Below are 20,088 nucleotides of genomic sequence, written 5' to 3' on the forward strand. Positions count from 1 at the left end.
GCCTATAAAATGGGAAGAACTTCTCTCCTACATTTCGAGGCTTAGGACACCTGGAATTTCTCAGCTTGGAGAGTGGTTGAGAAATGGAGCAGCGTCCTGGGACCCCAGTACAACTGCCTGTTCCTTCCCTTGGGTTTCTTGGGCCCTACCAATCTGGATCCTCCATTCCCCACCCACGTGCCAGGAGAGATATGGAGTTTTGTCAAAACTGGTTTTCCCTGCCCTAACCCAAGCGGCCTTTGTTAAGGCCCTGGCAGGATGGGGCATGAATGGGGGTGACTTCTTTGCCCTGGCATCTGAAACCTCCCTAAGTAACTTGGGTGGAGAGACAGCGCCACCCAGTGGCTTCCTGGGCTCTAAACTAATCTTCTCGGCGGGGGTTGGGGGGGTGGGTCCTCACATACCTGGCTTCAGGGCCCCCGAGGAGGCGTCTCACCAGAGAAACCCTCTTTACTTGTGGGATTTCTTTTGCATTGGTTTAGCTGCTTCAGATCCAAGGCTAAATAAAGAGCCAGCGGTTAGAGTCCCAACGGGCTTAGCTCAACCTCGGCCCCGCCCCCATCATTCCTTTGGGCTGGCAATGGCCCTTGCTCTAGGCTCTGTTGCCAATGGCCAGTGCTTTCCCCTCCCTGGAACTCACTTTCCTCCATCTGGAAAATGGCAGAATATTCCCTAGCCACCTTCTGCTTTTCCTGGTGGGCTGAGGAAATTTGTGGGGTGGGGAGAGGGTGTAGGTCTGAGAGCCAGCCTTCGAAGACAGTTGGCCACCTGGACCCCAAGAATAGGCTCTAGACCCATTCACACTTCCAATACCCGATCCCTAGCCTTCAGCCCCTGCCTGGAGACCCATCAGCTGCTGACCAGCCTCTAAGAATACCAGGAAAATGGGACCTACTCCTCCTCAATGCCTACTTTCTTTGGTTCTTACTCCCTGCTTCTACCCTCTTCCTGCTTCCTCTCCCCTCCCCCTGCTTCTTCCCCTGTGGGCTACAGGATGCCTGCATTTCTCTTCAAGGCTGGTAGGGAGCAAAATAAGGCAAGAGTAACCCCTGTCTCCAATTAAAGTCCGCCACCCACCTCACTCCCCTCTGGGGCCCCTTCTGAGGCTGGTCTGGCTGAAGCAGGTGATGAGGGCAGAGGGGACCAGCAATCAGCCACAGAGACCCAGAGTGCGCTGTCTCCATCCTCCCTCCTGGCCTCCTCCTGTGGGCCCTCCCTCAGTGCAGGCGAGGCAGTGGGCCCCAAGGTCCCTCTGGCTTGGGGAGAGAGAGGAGGTGGATTAGGCCCCTAGTGTCTAGTGTCTGGAGAGAGCAGGGGAGAGGAGGAGACTTGGTCAAGAAGGAAGGAGCAGAGGATGCTCAGCTCCAGTATATAGCATGGCCTCTAAGTGCGGTCCAACCTGGACTTTCTCCCAGTCAGGAGGAGATGGAGAGAAAGAGCTGAGAGTAGTCCCAGCCACGTGGATCGGCAATACAGAGGGTAGGGCCCTGCTGGTCTTGGCCTTTCTAGCTCTGCTCTGAGGAACTGTAGGGGGTCTGGGACCAATGGCTATGAGTGTGGGGTGCTGTGTTCAAGGGGTGCCCCCCCATCCCAGAAAAGCTCTACTTGATCTGTTATTTTTTTTTTTATTACAGTTCCAGGTGAGATTTTGTCCAGAAAAATTATTCTGCCACTGAAAAAAAAAGTTTAAAAAACCCTGACTTGATGCATCCCTGCAATTTACAAAGGGGGAAACTGAGGCCCAGAAAGGTAAATTGAGGTAGCTCTTGCACTTAGTATAGGACCCTACACCCACAGAGTCCCCAATAAACATTTGTAGAAAGAGCTATTGAATATCATGATATTCTCAAATAATTTTAAAGCATAACCAAGTTCACTTTCATTTTATAGCTAACCATGCTACAAGATCTGCCACCTTTTCAAGCTATCTACAAAAGCTGTCACATGACCAGAAACAAAGAAAGTTGGGAATTTACTCAAATGTTGAGAATTGCCTAAAACCATAGCGAACCCTTGTAATTGAAGTGTAAGCACAGGGGTAATTCATAAAATTGTCCTTACCTGATGTCTAAGCCAGGAGGTATGCATATTCTTGTGTAAATTTTAGTTAATTTCTGTCATGAGTTTAACATTAGCTGCTGATGTTTGACATGAAGAAAAAGTGAAAAAGGAAAAGCCTCCTCTTGCTTTGAGGTTGAAATGTGAAAAGTGCAGTGTGAACACAAAGGTATATTCACACCTCCAGGGGTGGTTTGGTCCCGCTGGGCTCCTCATTGTCCCCAAGCCACTACTCAGGTACTTGAGGCCCTCTCTCAGCCCTCTGTGGGCCATTGTGCACCACAGAGCAAAGCCTGCCGATGCACAGTGGCACGGATTCTGGATCGTTCTCTGTAGATGATCCCCAGGCAAGTTTTAATCCCAAGCCACTTTCTCTCTCTAGGCATTGATGGGCTATCAGGAAAGTAATCTAATGTTAGGAGCTGCTTGACTAGGATATAATGATCAGGAGACACCATCTACAAAAAATGGAATTGTGTATTTCAAAGACAAATAGAAACAATTGGTAGGCTAGGCTGAGGTTTGAATTATCCATGCCACTGCTTTGCCCCACCCTCCCAGCCCACCTCCCTACGTGCCCAGTATGGATAAGTAGAAAGAGCTTTCTGCTACTGTCTCTCATTGAATGTGACTTCAGGCAAACCCCTTTCCTATCTGAGCCTGTCTCTTCATCTGTAAAAAGAAAGTTCAGAGTAAACCATCTATCAAGAAAGTTAAAAGACTACCCAAAGAATGGGAGAAAATATTTGCTAATCATATATCTGATAAGAGTCTAGTATCCAGAATGTATAAAGAAGACTTACAACTCAAGAATAAAGAGATAAATCACCCAAATAAAAAATGGAGGAGAAAAGTTGGAAGAAGTAGACATTCCTCCAAAGAAGATATACAAATGGCCATTAGCCCATGAAGAGATGCTCAACATCATAGTCATGAAGGGAATACAAATCAAAACCACAAGGAGATATCACTTCATACCAACTAAGATGACTAGAGTTAAAAAAAAAAACTGGGAAAATAACAAGTGTTGGTGAGAATGCAGAAAAATTGGAATGCTTGTTCATTGCTGGTGGGAGTGTAAAATGGTGCAGCCACTATAGAAAACAGTCTGTCAGTTCCTCAAAAAGTTAAACATAGAGTTACCATGTGACCCAGCAATTCCACTCCTAGGTACATACCTAAGAGAAATGAAAGCATGTGTCCACACAAAAACTTGTACCTGAAGGTTCATAGCAAAGGTATTCATAATACCCCAAAAGGTAGAAACAACCCAAAAGTCCATCAGCTGGTGAATGGCTAGACAAAATGCTGTATTTCCAGACAGTGGAATACTATTTGGCAATAAAAAGGAATGAAGCACTGATATATAAGCTACAACATAGATGAACCTTGAAAACCTAAGTGAAAGAGGCCAAATACAAAAGGGCACATGTTATATGATTCCACTTATTTGAAGTGTCCAAAATAGGCCTATTCACAGAGACAGAAGACAGATTAGTGGTTGATGGGGGCTGTGGGTAAGGGGTGTTGGGGAGTGCCTGCTAGTGGGTACAAGGTTTCTTTTTGGAGTGATGAAAATGCTCTGGAATTAGATAGTGGTAATGGTGGCACATACTAAAAACCACAGAACTGTACATTTTAAAAGAGTGAATTTTATGGTATGTGAATTACATCTCATTTTTTTAAAAAAAAAGAGTGAACTACAGCAGTAGTTTACAAATTTGGCTAAATCACATCTACTCCAGAACATTCCACCTTCTGCTGATCCTGGGCCTGAAAGTCTGTATGTTTTACATGTCCCTGGGGTGGTTCAGATGTAGCCGGGTTTGGGAACCATTGACCTAGCTCTAACATTCTAGGTCCCTGCCTGTGTCTCTAATGAGAGGTACCTGTAAATTGTTGCACACAGCCCCTTTCTTTGTGGGAGTTGGCCCCCTCTCGTGTTCTGCATGCCCTGAAACAGCCAGACCTCACACCCCAAGAAGAACCTGTTGCATTAGCCCCAGAAACAGACCCTTCTTGTGCTCCTGGGGCACAGGGGGGTTTCCAACCTCTGAGGCGGGGCTGCTGGTGTTGACCTTCCCGGTTGTGGGGGGGGGCTCCTTGCCCCTCACCTGCCTTTCCCTCCAGGACCTCCTCCAGCAATGTCTGAGAGCCATTGCTTTCTGCTCTGGGGGCACCAACGCCAGGCCTGCCCGACTGGTCATGTGGTGAAGGAACTCATACCCACTGGGCAATCTGGCAGGGGAGGGGGCTACAGGGATGACCTCAGGTGCCTGGGAAACCACATGCCTGGGGCAGTTTGGCTCTGGTGCCTGGACCGGATTCTGAGGAGTGAGCTCTTAGAGAGGCAGTCCAGGCCCAGTCTTCAGCACGAAGTCTGAGCAGATGAGTGATATTTGTCCTCTTCAGGGTGTGTGAAGACATGAGTGTATGCACAGGTCTAGTGAGGCCCCAGGCTCAGCTGTGAGCCGAGATTCTAGGGCCTTGCCCATACTTCCCATAGTTTCTCCTTGCCCGCCTTCCCTCCTCCAAGGCCCAGCTCATTCTGGCTCCTCACAGTAGCTGCGACAAAATAATGGCCCTCCCCACCCTACTGACTGAGGGTGACCCTATGTTGGGCCCAATGCAAAATGCTTTGAGATACGTTCTTTCATTTCATCCTCACAACAGTCTTTTACAGTAGGAAGTTCTCTTCTCATTTTACATGAGGAACAAGGAATTCAAAGCTTAGTTATTCACTTGATTAGTATTTATTGAGCACTTATTATGTGCCAGGCATTATGCTAGGTGCTGGGTCTACAGAAATGAATGAGGTCCAGCCTGTCTTGGAGACTATACTCTGCCTCCAAGCAGGAAATGAGATTTCTAGAAAAAAATTAAGCTGGGATAGCAAGCCAGGTCCACTTGAGTCCATAAGCCCTCCTCCCTCAGACTGTCCAACCTTGGCCACACATTCCCTCCAAGCATTGCTCCCAGCAAGACTTCCCAGGGCTGCCCTGTGGCTGGGTCTTTCCAGGAATGTGAGAAGGAAGCATACAAGATTTCCCAAAGTCAGTGGTTCACATGCCACCATAATGACTTTTGCCATAGTCTCATCCCACCTGTTTCATTATTTAGTTGCTCTTTTTCCTTAACTGGACTCACTTCTGAAAAATAGTCTTTAACATCTTCCTTAGTGTCATACTAAGCAATGTTATGCATGAAATCATTCATGGTGTGCCGGTTGCATATTCTCCTAATAAACCTTAAAATAAATATATCACTATTGACATATAAATCTTCGTTTAGGTGCCACTTAAAATCCTCTCGATAACCTGCAAGATAAGCACCATATTTTGGAGAAACACTTGAAGAGAAAGAAAATATGACTCCCTTAGCCACTTGGAGATGAACTTGCATGGAGACCACCTTTGTTGAGAAGTCGCCTTGGTAATCCTGCTTTGGGCTAGACCCTGAGTCTTTAGGGCCCAGAAATGGGTCCAGTTGAAGGTTTTGTCTGTTATTCCAAAAAGGCCAGGAGGAAGCGCAGTTGCCAAGGTAGTGGAAGGTCCTGCACACTGCCAGGTGACTCCTCAAGACTCTCACTCCCTCCAATCTCTGGCCAAGTCATTCCCCTCACAGAATGTTGGAGGCAAAGAGTGAAGGGTCTAGGTCTTGGGGCTGACAAAAGAAGGCAGGATCTGGGCAGCAAACCTCCTGGATGTTACAGAAATCCTGGGGAGGACTTTGAGTTCCCTCAGGCCTCAGGCCAAGGCTCACCATAGCTGGGAAGGGCAGGGATCCTGGATCACAATGGCTGCATGATCCTGGGCAAGTAACTTCATCGTGTCTCAAATGGGGAAATAAGAGAACCTTCTTCATAGAGTGCTTATGAGGGTTAAGTGAGACAAAATGTATGAGTGGACTTTGGTAACGGCCCATCCAAATATTTTCATTTTATGATCATGACTCTTCAACAAATTCAATAAACATGCTTTTCACACTTTGGTACACAAAGCATCATTCCACACCCTGTTGGGGAGGGGAAGCAACGGGCATGGAGGGATGTGAACAAATGAATACAATGCAGTCCCTACAGTCTAGGAGCAGAAGCAGACAGACAAACAGTTGGGGTTAAACTCTATGAAATGGCCAATCATTTTGGACCCACAACCCAGCACTACCTCTGATATCAGGCAAAGTGAAATAAATACAAAATGGAAATGGAGGAGGGAATGATTTTCTTTTACTGGAAAAATTGGGAAGGTTTTCCATGAGGAAGTGACTTTTGACTGAGCCTCGAAGGATGGGTTGGATTGTAATCAGCTGCAAACCAGGGAGAAAGAAAGGCCTTGCAGGCTAAGAGCGGGCAGAGTGGCAACAGTGGCATGGGGGTGGGGTCAGGGGCAGCCTGTTTGGGGATGAGGTGGCCTGGGTACCTGGGCAAATGCGCTGCTGGGAGAGCTTGGTGGGATCATTACAGAGTGTGTGAGATGCTGGTCTTGCCTTACCTGGGGAGTTGGCAGCTGCCCATCAGCAAACAGGGACAGCTGACCATTCCTCTCTGCTTACTGGGGCAGGTGGCCCGAAGTGGGGCAGCAGCCTTCCCACTTTACCACTAAAGGTGAGAATGGCAGCAAGAGAAATTGTAATCAGCCAAAAGAAAGAACTTTTTGGGAGTCCGCTGTGAGAACCTGTTCCAGAATGGCCGAGGAAGGCTAAGGAATCTCTTCCCCTGGAGACCTTGAAAAGCAGGAGAGATTCTCATCTGTCTGGTCTGGAAGAATTCTGCCCAGAGGCAGGGGGCTGGACTAAATGACCCATTTGGGTTCTTTCCAGTCTGCAGCCTGGGTGATCTCATTGTTCCCTCTTCTTCTGGACGGGGTTGCCTCGCCCCAGCTCAGACTCGTTGGGATTATTCCTGTTGTTAGAGATCTCCCAGGCCCCCAAAGCCACGGCTCTTCCGGTTGGTGACTCACAAACTTGTCATCAAGATCATCCCAGTGTCTAGCCTCCATCCTCCTTGCTGTCAGCTTGAGTAAGCTTAGCCTCTCTCTTTCTAGCTTCCTTTGAAGTTGAGGAAACATAAGTTATTATCCTTATATAGCCAAGACCTTCCATGGTCAGCCTTACCTCCAGCCTTCCTCTCACCTCTGAAGAGATAGTCAGGGCCTCACAGATAGAATAAGTTTTAGAGTTGAAGGGCCTGGGTTTGAGTTTTGATTAGTTGTGTGACCTTGGGCAAGCCATTTAAGGGCAGGGATTAAGTCAACTAACATCTGTGGAGCACTTGCTATATGCTCAAATACTACTTGCTGAATGAATCAAATGTAGGTGTTATCCCTATTTTATGGGTAGGAAAACTGAGGCTCTAAGAGGTAAAGTTTCTTGCTCACCGTCACCCAACTAAGTAAGTAATAAAGCTAGAAATGGAACTCAGACTTCACAGATTCCCAAAACTGTGCCTTTTCCACCCTGTGGTGTTACTTCTTGCCTCACCGCTCAACCTCAGTTCTGTCATCTATAAATGGGGCTAATCCTCTCTGCCCCACAGAGTTATTCGGAGGATTAAAAATATACATACTGCATGTGAAAGTGATGTGTAAGCCAAAAAGTGCTGGGCAGACACTAGATAATTATAACTCTCAAGCCCTGGTCAATTCTCTGGGCTTCTGCCAACACTTTTGAGAAGCTATTCCTGAGGGCAGCAGGCAGAGTTGGTTTCTCCCTTCCCCTATCATTGGAGGATGGAAGAGGACTCTCTTCTATCACAGCTCTTATTGTACTGGGTTGGAATTCTTTCTTTAGCATGTTTGCCTCCCTAATTCAACTGTAAGCTCCTCCAGGGCACAGTGCTTGACACACAGTAGCATTCAACAAGTGTGGCTTGAATGAATGAACGAATGAATGCAGTACCTTGCCCTCACAGACCTGCTCCTTCTCTGTCAGTGGTCCAGCCTCCAACCTCCCTACCCAGAGCCCAGCTTCCTAACTGGGCCACCCACCACTAGCCTTCCAATCCCATGGTCTCATGTTGACCTTGGCCTGCTGGCATTCAGTCCTCAGCATCTGACACTCAGCATCCTTCTACCAGAAATGCCCTTCCCCACCGAATGTCCTCTTGTCAAAGAAGTGCACATTCTGCCTCGTTCATGAAGCTTTCCCTGACCACCCACCTTGTCCCAAAATAAAGGTGATCTAATTTTCCCATGAGCCCCCATTGCATAGAGTAGGTACCCTTTAGAGAACTCCTTAATATCCTCTACCTTCTCAGACAGTCATGTACATCCCACTGTGTGACCTTGGGCAAGTCCCTACCCCTGATCTGGGCCTCAGTCTCCAATCTGTGCATATGTGTCCCACAACTCTTCCAACCCTTCCATCCTGTGACCTGACTTCTTTGGGGCTCAGGGAGGATAAGACACCAAAGAGCTCCAATTGGGGCCTTTGACTCTTGAGAGCACGTGCCCAGCTCCCAGGCCTGAAAGTCAGCTGCTCAGATATTACAAGCTAATTGACTTGCTTAATAAAGGGATAAATAAATATCTATTTAACATGATTACTGTCAGAGGTCTGAACTACAGAACCTTTCCATTGCTGGAGTTTTATTGCAGGAGAAGCTAATTAGTTCTAATTAGCCAACTCCCAGGTGTTTAACACAGAGGCAAGAGCAAGGGGAGAGGAGGGGATGGGGGAGTGGAAGGCAGGTGGGGAAAAGGAGGAGAAGGTGTTCTATACTCCCCTCTCTCAGCTGCCTACCTGCCATGGTCTGGCTCGGGACTCCTCAGGAACCCCAAACACAGTGACACCTCAGGCACCTCACCCATCTGGGTTGAAGGAAGCTTCTTGAGAACGTACTATGTGCCGGGTACTGTTCCAAGCCTGTTCTCTGCATGATCTCATTTGATCCTCGCAATGACCTGCAGACGCAAGAACTCTTCATTGTCTCATTTCCTAGTTGGGGAAACTGAGATGCACAGAAGCTAAGCCCCTTGTCTGAGCTCACACCACAGGGAAGCGGAGGAGCTGGGACTGGATCTGATTCCAAGGCCCGGGTTTCTGTCTTTGGCATCTGCTACCCCTCCAGGTGACAGGCCCGGAGGGTTTGTGCTGCTCAGAGAGAGATTTGGATAGGCGGTGACCTCCCTTTGCTGCGGTACTCAGCCAAGAGGTCTTCCAGGATGGGCCAAACTGGGCACATCCAGAGCTGGCAGGGTACCTGAGAGGGTTGGTCATCATTTGATTCAAGAACTCCTCCTCCTCTGATTCAGGTCAAAGTTCTGAGCTGGAAATCCTGGATGACTCAGATCCCCGCCCTCAAGGAGCTCACATTCAAGAGAAGTCTATGAATATTTGAATAGCAAGTCATTCAAGTGTAAAAATGTACGTGAAGAGACACAGCTATCTTCTATCGCGTAATTCCTCTGCTTAGACATTTTTCCTAGGCTTTGAGGCCCTAAGTCAGAAAATCTGGGTCTCCTTCCATGAGACCGCTTGTGGTGTGGGAAGGAGCATGGACGGTGGCACCTGGATTTGAATCCAGGATCTGCCACATGTTAGTCCCTCTGCCTCTCTCTCTCTCTGACCCGCCACCCTTTTGGACCTAGCTTCACAACTCTTACCTGAGCACACTCTCTCCTAACTGGCCTCCCTGCTTCTCTGGAATCCATTCCTCACACTGCAGCCAGAATGAGCTTCATATGACAACCCCACTCTAAGTCCTTCAAAGTCCTCACCACAGCCTGCAAGGCTTCCATGACCTCTGGCTTCATTTCAGGCCGCACTCTCTCACTCACCGAGCTCTGCCACACTGGCCTTCTTAATGTTGCTTAAGAAATCCGATCTCATTTCTACCTAAGGGCCTTTGTACTTGCTATTCCGGCCACCTCAGTGCTCTGATCCCAGCCATTTGCATTCCTGGCCTCTTATTCTTTTTTTGTAAATTTATTTATTGATTTATTTTTGGCTGCCTTGGGTCTTCGATGCTGTGTGCGGGCCCTCTCTAGCTGCGCGAGCAGGGGCCACCCCTCGTTGTGGTGCACAGGCTTCTCATTGTGGTGGCCTCTCTTGTTGCGGAGCACGGGCTCCAGACACTCGGGCCTCAGCAGTCGTGGCACGTGGGCTCAGTAGCTGCAGCTCCCGGGCTCTAGAGCGTAGGCTCGGTAGTTGTGGCTTGCGGGCCTAGCTGCTCCGTGGCAAGTGGGATCCTCCCGGACCAGGGCCCAAACCTGTGTCCCCTGCACTGGCAGGTGGACTCTTAACCACTGCGCTACCAGGGAAGCCCCTCTTCTCATTCTTAAATGTCACCTCCTCAGGGACATTTTCCCTGTTCACCCTATCTTAAGCAGCAGTAGCCCCTTTGTTCTCAATTTTAGTACTTTTTGTTTCCATCCAAACACCACAATTGGTAGTAATTTTTTATTCCTTCAAAAATGTGTTTATTATCTGTTTCCTCCCACTCAGATATAAGCACCATTAGGGCAATGACTTTGTCACCACCACTGTGCCTTGGACAGCGTTTGGCACATAGTCGGTGCTCAATACAGACTTGGTAGATAGACAGATGGATGGGTAGATGGTTGGAGCAATGAATGAATGGACATTTCTTAAAGCCGTTGTGAGGATTAAATGAGCTGATGCATATTAAATGTCTGGCACAGAGCCCAGCAAAGAGCCCAGCTCAATAGCTAATATTTGAATCTGTGTGTGACCTGCTGGCTAGCACCCAGCTATTCCCTGAGCCAGCCCCGCCTTAGCCAGCTAGCACTCCATCCCACCACCCTGCTCCCCGCAAGGCCCAGCTCCTACTGCCCTGGAAACAAATCCGTTCTCACCCATAGGCCAGAGTTGAGTGCCACTTGTTAATAACTCAGGAACTTTACAAGCAGATTGTTAAACTATTGGTAGCTTCAGAGTGGCCATGGTGGGAGTATTTACACCACAGAAATTGGCAAATAGTACAAACCCCACCCCCACACACACAAAGAGCCAGTTTACCAGTATACCCCGCTAGGCTTCTCTCCTGCTGCACCCCCCATCACAGTGCCCTGCCCCATGTTCTCTGCCTGAGTCCAGCCTGCCAGCCTTCAAGGTTCAGATCAAGGACTGACTCTCCCAGAAAGACTTGCAGCCTCCCTGATCTCACCTCTGCTGACAGCCTCAGTGCCACAGGCAAGTGTACCTAAGCCAGCATTTCTATATATTGATTTGTCTTCTTTTTCTCCAAGTGAACACGAAGATCTTATCCCTGAAGCTTACTTTTAAAACTGCAAAAGCAGGAGCATGGTTGATATACTTATTTCCTCTAGTCTCTCAGGGTGCCTAGTACAGGACTGGGGACTGGAGAGGTGTCAGTAAAGTGTTCACAGCAGCAAGTGTCCAATGACAGACGAATATGGATAAAGAAGAGGTGGTATATATACAATGGAATATCAGCCATAAGAAAGAATGAAATAATGCCATTTGCAGCAATATGGATGGACCTAGAGATTATCATACTAAGTGAAGTAAGTCAGACAAAGACAAATATCATATGATATCACTTATATGTGGAATGTTCAAAAAAATGATGCAAATGAACTTATTTACAAAACAGAAACAGACTCACAGACATAAAAAACAAACTTATGGTTATCAAAGGGGAAATGGGGGGAGGGATAAATTAGGAGTTTGGGGTTAACATATACACACTACTATATATAAAATAAATAAACAACAAGGACCTACTGTATAGCACAGGAAAATATATTCAATATCTTGTAAAAATCTATAATGGAAAAGAATCTGAAAAATTATATATATATATATATATATATATATACACACATATATATATACATATATATGGCTGAATCAGTTTGCTGTACAACTGAAACTAACACAACATTGTAAATCAACTATATTTCAATAAAAATGTTTTTAAAAAAACAGCAGCAAGCTGGCAGAGTGGCAGGAGTCTAGGGAAACAGGGAAACAGGAGCCCTACATTTGGCTCAGCTCAGCCACTGACTTGCAGTGTGACCTCGGTCCAGTCCCTTTACCTTTCCAGGCCTCAGTTTACCTATCTAAAATGATGCTGATGATTTTTGAAGCTTCCTTCAAACTTCAGGATTCCAAGGGCTTGTTCATTGAATGATATGCAAATGAGTGTTTATTATTTGACGCGAAAACTCTTCGGTGCTTTCGAAGAAACAATTCCTGGCACCCCTTCCACCACGTTCACCACAAGAGAAGATTTAGAAGGGCCTTTGGGGCAATTGAACCCAAGGCATTTTTATCCATTCTGCAGATAATGATAGCTAGGATTTACCGAGCCCTTGTGATGTGCCAGGTACTATTCTAAACACTTGACATTGATTAACCAGTTTAAGCTTCACAACAACAACTCTAAAAAGGTAGATACTATTATCAATGTCCATTTTACAGATGGGGAAGTTAAGGTTCAGAGAAGTGAAACAACTTGCCCAAGTCACACAGTTGGGAAGTAGTAGAATCGAGGCTCGGACTAGGCAGCCTGATTCTAAATCCCATACACCTGACCACTGTGCTGTGCTCCTTTGTAGTTTCTCAGAGGAAGTAGCTGCCCTTCAGAGGCCCTGGAGCCCCCAGACAGAGAGCTAGCTTTCCCACCTGCACCCCAACAGGTCCCATTGTAGTGCAAGCTTTACCAATAGGCAGAATGCCTTAGAGGAAATGTCACATCTCGCTTCCTCCGCCTGCCAGCTATGTGACCCTGGGCAGGTCCCTCTGCCTCTCTGAGCCTCAGTTGTCCCATCTATTTCACACAGGGCTCTGATGAGAATTAAGAGAGGAAGGAAATTAGCATGTATTGATTGTTTCTGTGTGTATTTAAATTTTTATTAAATTACTTCTTCTGGTTCTTCTAGAGAGAAATTATTTTTCCCATTTTACTTAGTGAAAACATCCTCAGAAAGGGTAATAATTTCCTCCAGGCCATGCAGTTAGGTGGGGCAGAAACAGGATTACAACCCAAGACTTCAAGTTTTTTTGGTTTAAATAAGCTTTTTATTTTAGAACAGTTTAAGATTTACAGAAAAAATTGAGAAGACTGTACAGAGTTCCTATACACCGTGTACCCAATTTCCCCATCCTCAGCATCTTACATTAGTGTAGTACACTTGTTACAATTAATGAACGGATATTGATACATTAGCGTTAAAGTCAGATTTCCTTAATTTTAACTCAATGTCCTCTATTCGTTCCAGAATCCCATCCAGGACACCACACTACATCTAGTCATCTTGTCTCCTTAACTCCTCTGGGCTATGGCTGTTTCTTAGACTTTTCCTTGTTTTTGATGACCTTCACAGTTCTGAGGAGTGTTGGTAAGGTATTTGGTAGTCTGCCCCTCAATTAGGATTTGTCTGATGTTTTTCTCGTGGTTAGACTGGAGTTAGAGGTTTGGGGGAGGAAGCCCACAGAGGTAAAGTGCTCTTCTCATCACATCCTATCAAGGGTACATGCTCTCAGCATGACTTATCACTGTTGATGTTGACAGTGATCACCTGGCTGAGGTGTGTTTGTCAGGTCTCTCCACTGGATAGTTACTCTGTGTTTTCGCCCTTTTCCATACTGTGCTCTTTGGAAGGAAGTTGCTATGCACAGCCCACACTTAAGGAGTGCGGAATGGGGAGATAGGCGTCGCCTCCTTGTGGGAACAGGATCAACATAAATTACTTGCAATTCTTCTACACGGGAGATTTGCCTCTTCTTCCCTGTTTATTTATTTATTATGTAGGTTTTCATCCATTCATTCAATCACTTATTTATATCACTATAGACTCATGGATATTGGTTTTATACTCTGGGTTATACTCCAATACTACATTATTAATTCTGTTGCTCTAATTGTTCCAGCTTTGGCCTTTGGGAGCTCTTTCAGTTGGCTCCTGTGTCCCTTTGACCCATCATTGTGGGTTTTATTTCTTTGGCACTTCCTTCCTTTCTGGCACTACAAGATGCTCCAGGCTCATCTTTATTTCCAGCTGCAGCCCTGGAATCAACCACTTCTGTGAGGAACTCTGGTTCCTTTATTGGAAAATGGTCTTAGAAACCAAGATCCGGGCACTGGGTGTGTTCATTGCTACTGGGCCCTCTCAACTAACAGAGTAAGAAGATGTATGTGTGCATGCTAACTAGTGTATATACACATATCAGTAAGTGCTTCTCCATGTAACTATTTGTACCCATATTAAGCTAAACATAAGTTTACGCTGATATCTCCCATTCTAATCCATTACTGCTTGGATCACTCCAGCCTTCCCCTTGCTTATTTGTATACTCCCACTCCAACAGTGAGCAACCTGGCTCCTGTCATCCACCATCTGACTTCATGCTCTTTTATAGCCCTCCTCCCTTACTCCTTCCAGGTTCCCAAGGCCTACCTGGAAGCTGCCATGGGGAGTAGCTGTGTTCATCTCTCCTGGGCTGTGGGTGGCCCTAGGTGGTGGCGGTGATTTTACAGCCTGGGAAACTCTTGCCGTCAGGCCCTCCCTGGCGTGGTTTCCACAGTCAGCCCCCAGGGTAGCCTCCCCCAGTCCTTCCGAGGGTGCAGGAGGGTTTGCCCCAGCACCTGTCTGTGGGCAACCGAGCCTTTAGACCTGCAGGAACTCATTGCTGGTGTGACAAGCAGCCCGTCCTCCATTGGCTGGTGTGCTAGTCTCACTGCCTCCTCCCCCACCATCCTTCTCCTTAGCCAGCCACGGTGTTTTCTTGCTCAGCCCTGGTCAGCCCCACAGTTCCTAGCCAGTGGGCTGGCATGAGATGTGGTGGAGGATGCAGAGAAAATTGGAATTCCAGGCATGGGCAATGCACAGCATGGAGGGGCTAAGGCTCCTTTGGCCAAAGTTCAAATGAGTTCAGCTCAGTGGCTGCCACCTTGGAGCAGTATGCTCTATGACCCCACGCAAGCAGGGCCCCTGCCCCAGCCCCACACCTCAGGGGGCCCTGTGGTTTGGAGGGCATTCCTCCAAATGTGCTCATGTCCCCTCTGGTGCTGAATTCCAGCCATGGCCAGCACTGCCTCACCGGTAGAGTGCTCTGAGCCCAAACACGGACCCGGGTAGGCCCCAATCCCTATTACTCCTCTTTGGGACACTCTCTGACTACTCCATGCGTGGGGTCAACCAGATGTCCTGAGGAGCTCCTGGACTCACATCTATGGTGCCTTTCAGGGCCCTGGGGCTAAGGTGGCACAGTATTTTTTTCACAGGATCACGGAAGAGAGTAGGTTGCCAGAATTGTGTTAACATGCTGATTTGGGTTAACTTGAATTGTTTATATAACAGGGGCCTTACACTCACACACTCACACACACACACACACACACAAATATATGTCTGTTTATTATATAAACATATATTTTTTCCCCCAAGGCTTATATACTCTAGGGCAGCCATTCCTTAGACCTTATGGAGTTAAAAGCACAGAATGTCCAAGCCAGGAGAGAGTTTTGAAGCCATTTAGCCCAAGGCATTCCTGGTATATATGCGTCATCCCCCTCCCCCCCACCCCCACTTGCCCCAGAATCTGCTCTGGGCCTGTGGAGCCTGGAGTTGCTGGGGATGGAGAGAGGAATAAGTCCCTGTTGTTGCCTCCCAGAGTCTCCCAGTCTAATGGGAGATACAGGTACAGAAACTGTCACTTTGAATACAATTAAAAGAATAGCCATAGTAATAATAAGAGCTGCCACTTACTGAGCCCTTACTGTGTGCCAGGCACTGTGCTCTATGCTTTGCACATAGCATCTTATTACTTGCTCTCAATGAGCTCATGAAGCAGGTGCTTCCCTATTATAGGGGAGGTGACTGAGTGTCAGAGATATAAAATGGCATACGTGTCGGAGCCCAGAGTGCCCTTCAGCTCCGTCTGGCTTCCCAGCCTGAGTCCTTTCACGCTCTCAGGCCTCAAGCCTGAAGAAATGGAGGCCAAGTGGGCCAAGGCGACTTGCCCAGAAAGAAAGGACTTGAATCCAGTGCCCTCTGCCCTTGGCCCTGCAGGGAAGCCGCTGCACTTTGCCAGAAAGACAGTGGCATGTGTCCATTGTCCTGGCTCTCCTCTCCTATCATGGTCTCATCCTCTGGCACGGCCCCAGCCCCGGCTTGAGCCGGGCCAGCCATGTGGCTAGCACATCTCCCTTTCAGCTCTGCCAGGCCTGCAGCTGACCCACCCCTCGCGTGCCCCCTCCAGTGCCCAGCCCCCTCTCCTCGGCCAATGACTCGGCCCTCCTTCCGTTCAGCATTCCTGCCAGCTGGTGTGTGAGCCCTGTGCAAGGAGGCTGGGTTGCCATGGCAGCCGGGGAGGGCTGGTGTGGAGGGGGGGTCGCTGTGGTACAGAGCTCCTGACCTCACTAGGAAGGGAGGCTGTGGCCCTGGGCCTGGTAAGTGCTTCGGCAGGTCACCTCAGAAGGCCCGTCCCCACCCTGCCCTGGCCCTCTGCCCACACGGGGTGTGCTTTAAGAGCTTTCACCACACAGAGAAAGGGATGAGCTGGGGGGGGAGGAAATGCCCAGGCCCTTCAGAGCTCAAGCCCAATATAGCAGAACTAATTTGAAATGTCACTTAGGGCAGTCTCGCTCCCAGCCAGTGAAAAGCTGGTTTATTTACATAGTCGGCCGTGGCAGGAGGCCAAGAACCCTGCCATGCCAGGGTGTAGGGGATGGGCGGCTGGGAGCCCTGGCTGCGGCCCCTTGGCCTGGACCTTGCTCAGAACCACCACCTGGAAACCCCTGTGGGCAGAAGGGCCAGATCTAATAGACCCCACTCATGCCTCCCCACTCCAGCCCATGCTCTCCCTCCTCAGGGTCCCAGGTCAGGGCAGGAACTAGTGACTGCCTTGGCACCAATTCTGTGCCAGGCACTCTGCTGCACGCTTGACATGGTTTTCTCCTTTTCCAAGCTCTGAGAGGAGGAGTGATTATCCCCACGTCACAAGTGAGGAAACTGAGGCTGGAAAGGATGTATGACTTTCTGGGGGTTAGACAGCCAGGAAGTGTCAGCTGGGATTCAAATCCAGGTCAGTCTGTTTCCTGAGCCCATGCATCCCTTCCCTCACCCCCCGCACTCCCCATAACAATACCCTGTATCTTAATACCTTGGCTTCCACCAGCCCAGCCACTGCCCAGGACATGGCCTTTTTAAGCACAACCCCTATGGGCCCTACTGGATCGCCCAGTGAGCCACTGGTCTGGGGGCTGACAGGCCTGGGGCAAGTCGGGGTGGATTCGGGCCCCCAGCAAGAGAATGGAGGCTGTTCCTGGTGCCCACCTGTGTGCTTCAGTCAGGAGGTTCGTCACCACAATAATAATACAAAAAGGGCTAACGTCAAGTGGTCTATGCTGGGCACTGTTTTAAGCAGTGGCTTAATCTATATCATCCCTTTAGTGATGCCATGAGTTAGGTACTATTATTATTCCCCATCCCCCAGATGAGGAAACAGAGCCATTGAGAGAGAAAATGTCTCGTCCAAGGTCACACAACTAGCAAGTGACAAAGGTGGGGTCTGAAACCAGGCAGACTGCCTTCAGAACCCACACCCTCAATCCAGCACTAGCTAGAATAAGAGGAAGAGAGCTGAACACTGCAGCAAGAAGAGTCAGGATTAGATAGAGAACAGGTCTGCCAAGGGCATTTCGGTGGGCAAGCATGGGAGGATTTTGCCAGCTGGAGACCCTTCCTAGGCATTTCTCCAGAGGGAAGGAGCTCAAGGGTGGCCCAAGCTACCCTCAGAGCAGCCTGCCCACTCTATCAGATTTTGTCTCTGTTTTTCTTAGGTTTCCTCTTCTGGCTGATTGTTGGAGCCCAGAGGCTCAGCCAGCCAGGGGTTAACACTCTGAGGGGCCCACTGGAGAAGGGCCTGCTCTTTGTGCCAGGGCCCTGGGGAGAGGATGTGGCTGGGATCAGCTGGGAATCATTAAGGACGCTGGCGGGGCAGACTGAGGTGGGGAGGGGCGTGGAGAAGGCCCAGAACCCAAGGCCAGGACGTGGTAGGCGGACAGCAAGCAGGCCCTGAGCTGAGGGGGCAAACACAGGGTCAGACGAGTAGTGGGAGCTGCTTAGCCCAAAGTCGAGACCCTGCTCTCTAAGTGCTCCTCCCTGAGGCTCAAGATGAAGGGAGCAAACATCTGGAGAGAAAGCTCAGAGTGGAAACGGAGACTTGAGCTGGTGGGTGGAGGAGGGGGCTGGAAGTCTTTTAAGACCCAGGCTCCTTGGGGGATTGGGAGACCCTCATCCACACTCCACTTTGCCGTGTGCCCTTCTGGGATTTTCCAAAGCAGCCCAGGGAGGAAGAGAGACCTCAGTGGCACTAAGGGCTAAGCCGTTCCCTCCCCCTGGCCCCAGCCCTACGCCAGCGCCCAGCAGCTGTACATTCCCCTCAGCAGAAAGGAGCACATGGGACCTGCCTTTGCAAGTGCCATGAGCTCTGGAGAGTTTTATCCAGTAAGTGCTTCTTGACCTAGAAACCTAAGGAGGAGTGGGCAGGGGAGCGGCTGCTGTGTGGGTAGGAGGCCCAGCCAAGCTCCCCAGGCAGTTGGCTCAGAGCTGGCACTGAGGCTGCCTTGAGGAAAGGGGGCAGCACAAGCTGGCATGTTGGCGGCAAAGTTGCTGACTTTGGGGGCCCGATTTGGGGAGGAGGGGAAAACTCAGATCCTGCTTGAGCCCAACCAGAGCTGCAGTGAGTTCCACAGAGCAGGGGGACTGTGGGACACATCACCAGAGGCCAATGAGGACTGGGAGAGGCTCCGTGGAAGATCAAGTCTGATCCTAGGGTTCCTCTAACCTCCTTGGCTGACTCGGGGTCCCAAGGACCTGTGAGCACCTGTGGGACAAGCACTCTTCAGTCCATGCTGCAGGCCCCCACGACATCTCAGCTGGCCTTAAACAAACAGGTGGTCAGCAGAAGGAACAAGACACTTTGGAGGTCCAGAGCCCTAGTGAGCCAGGCGTGAGCCGGGAAAATGTGGCTGGAGCGACTTGAAGGTTCTCAGAAATGTCATCTAGTTGCCTCCAAGCCTGTGGGAGGAATTCTCCAGGTCCCTGTCTCCTTTGACTCCACTCCCCTACCCCAGCTCTCTCCTTATAGTCCTCCAGTGACTCTCCATTCTCCCCAAGGCTCCCCACCTGCCCATTCTCTCCTGCTGCCTCCTTGCACATGAAGTCTTCCAACCCCACGTTCAGACGCTACATCAAAGTGAGAAGTGCGTGTTCCCATCCCTTGCCTGTCATCCTTAGAATAGGCGGCCAGGAGCCAGCAGGGTCCCCGTGAGCCCTGTGTGGGCAGGGCAGATACGTTCCCACGGGGCTTCTCTGCCTCAGCAGAGGGATGCCAACTTGGGTTACTGCGGGGGAGGCAAAGTGCAGGGAAGGAGGGGGGCAAGTGGGACAGGATAGAGCTGCTCAGTTGTACTCCAGGTCCCAGCAGCCTCAGCAGGGAGGGCTATCAGGCCCACTGTGGCACTTGCAGAAAAGCACATGGGCACAGAGCAGGATGCCACCAAGCACAGGCTGGCAGCAGCAAGCAGATGGGCTCAGGTTCATATTCCTATACATTCTTCTCCTTCAGCTTCTTACAGAAGAATTCTCACTGGCCCAGGTCCTAAGTTCCAGGTAAGCACTGGGCACTGCGGGTAATTGCCAGAACCCTCCGGGTTTTCTCCACCTCTGTGTCTGTCGCTCAGAATCCCCGCCAGCTGCCTATCTGGGAGTCATGACAGGCTCCACATTCTCCCTTCCTTACGCCCACATCAATCAATCACTAAATCATCAAGCCCTGTCCGTTTCAACTCCTAAACCTCTCTCCTATTTTTCCTGTTTTGTGCCTTTCACTACCACTTCCCTAGTCATCAAAACGCCAACAACACTACCTACCCTTTACCAAAGCTTTAGATATGCCAGTTTCTGGGCTAAATATTTACATATATTTGCCTCCCTTAATCCTCCCACCAACAACCCTGTGGGAGCCGTACTCTTATTGGCTCCATTTTACAGATGAGAGAAACTGAATCCCAGAGCCGTGAAGTCCCTTGTCCAA

At 49.2% G+C, this 20,088-nt stretch overlaps 1 long non-coding RNA gene across 2 annotated transcripts in view; it reads right to left on the reverse strand.

Moving 5' to 3' along the window:
* LOC309652395 overlaps positions 1-20,088 on the reverse strand; it is a 63,288-nt gene that overhangs the window by 1,626 nt on the left and 41,574 nt on the right. The window lies entirely within an intron of this gene.

The sequence above is a fragment of the Balaenoptera physalus genome, assembly GCF_965194825.1.
Source record: "Balaenoptera physalus genome assembly, chromosome: X".
Classification (NCBI taxonomy): Eukaryota; Metazoa; Chordata; class Mammalia; order Artiodactyla; family Balaenopteridae; genus Balaenoptera; species Balaenoptera physalus.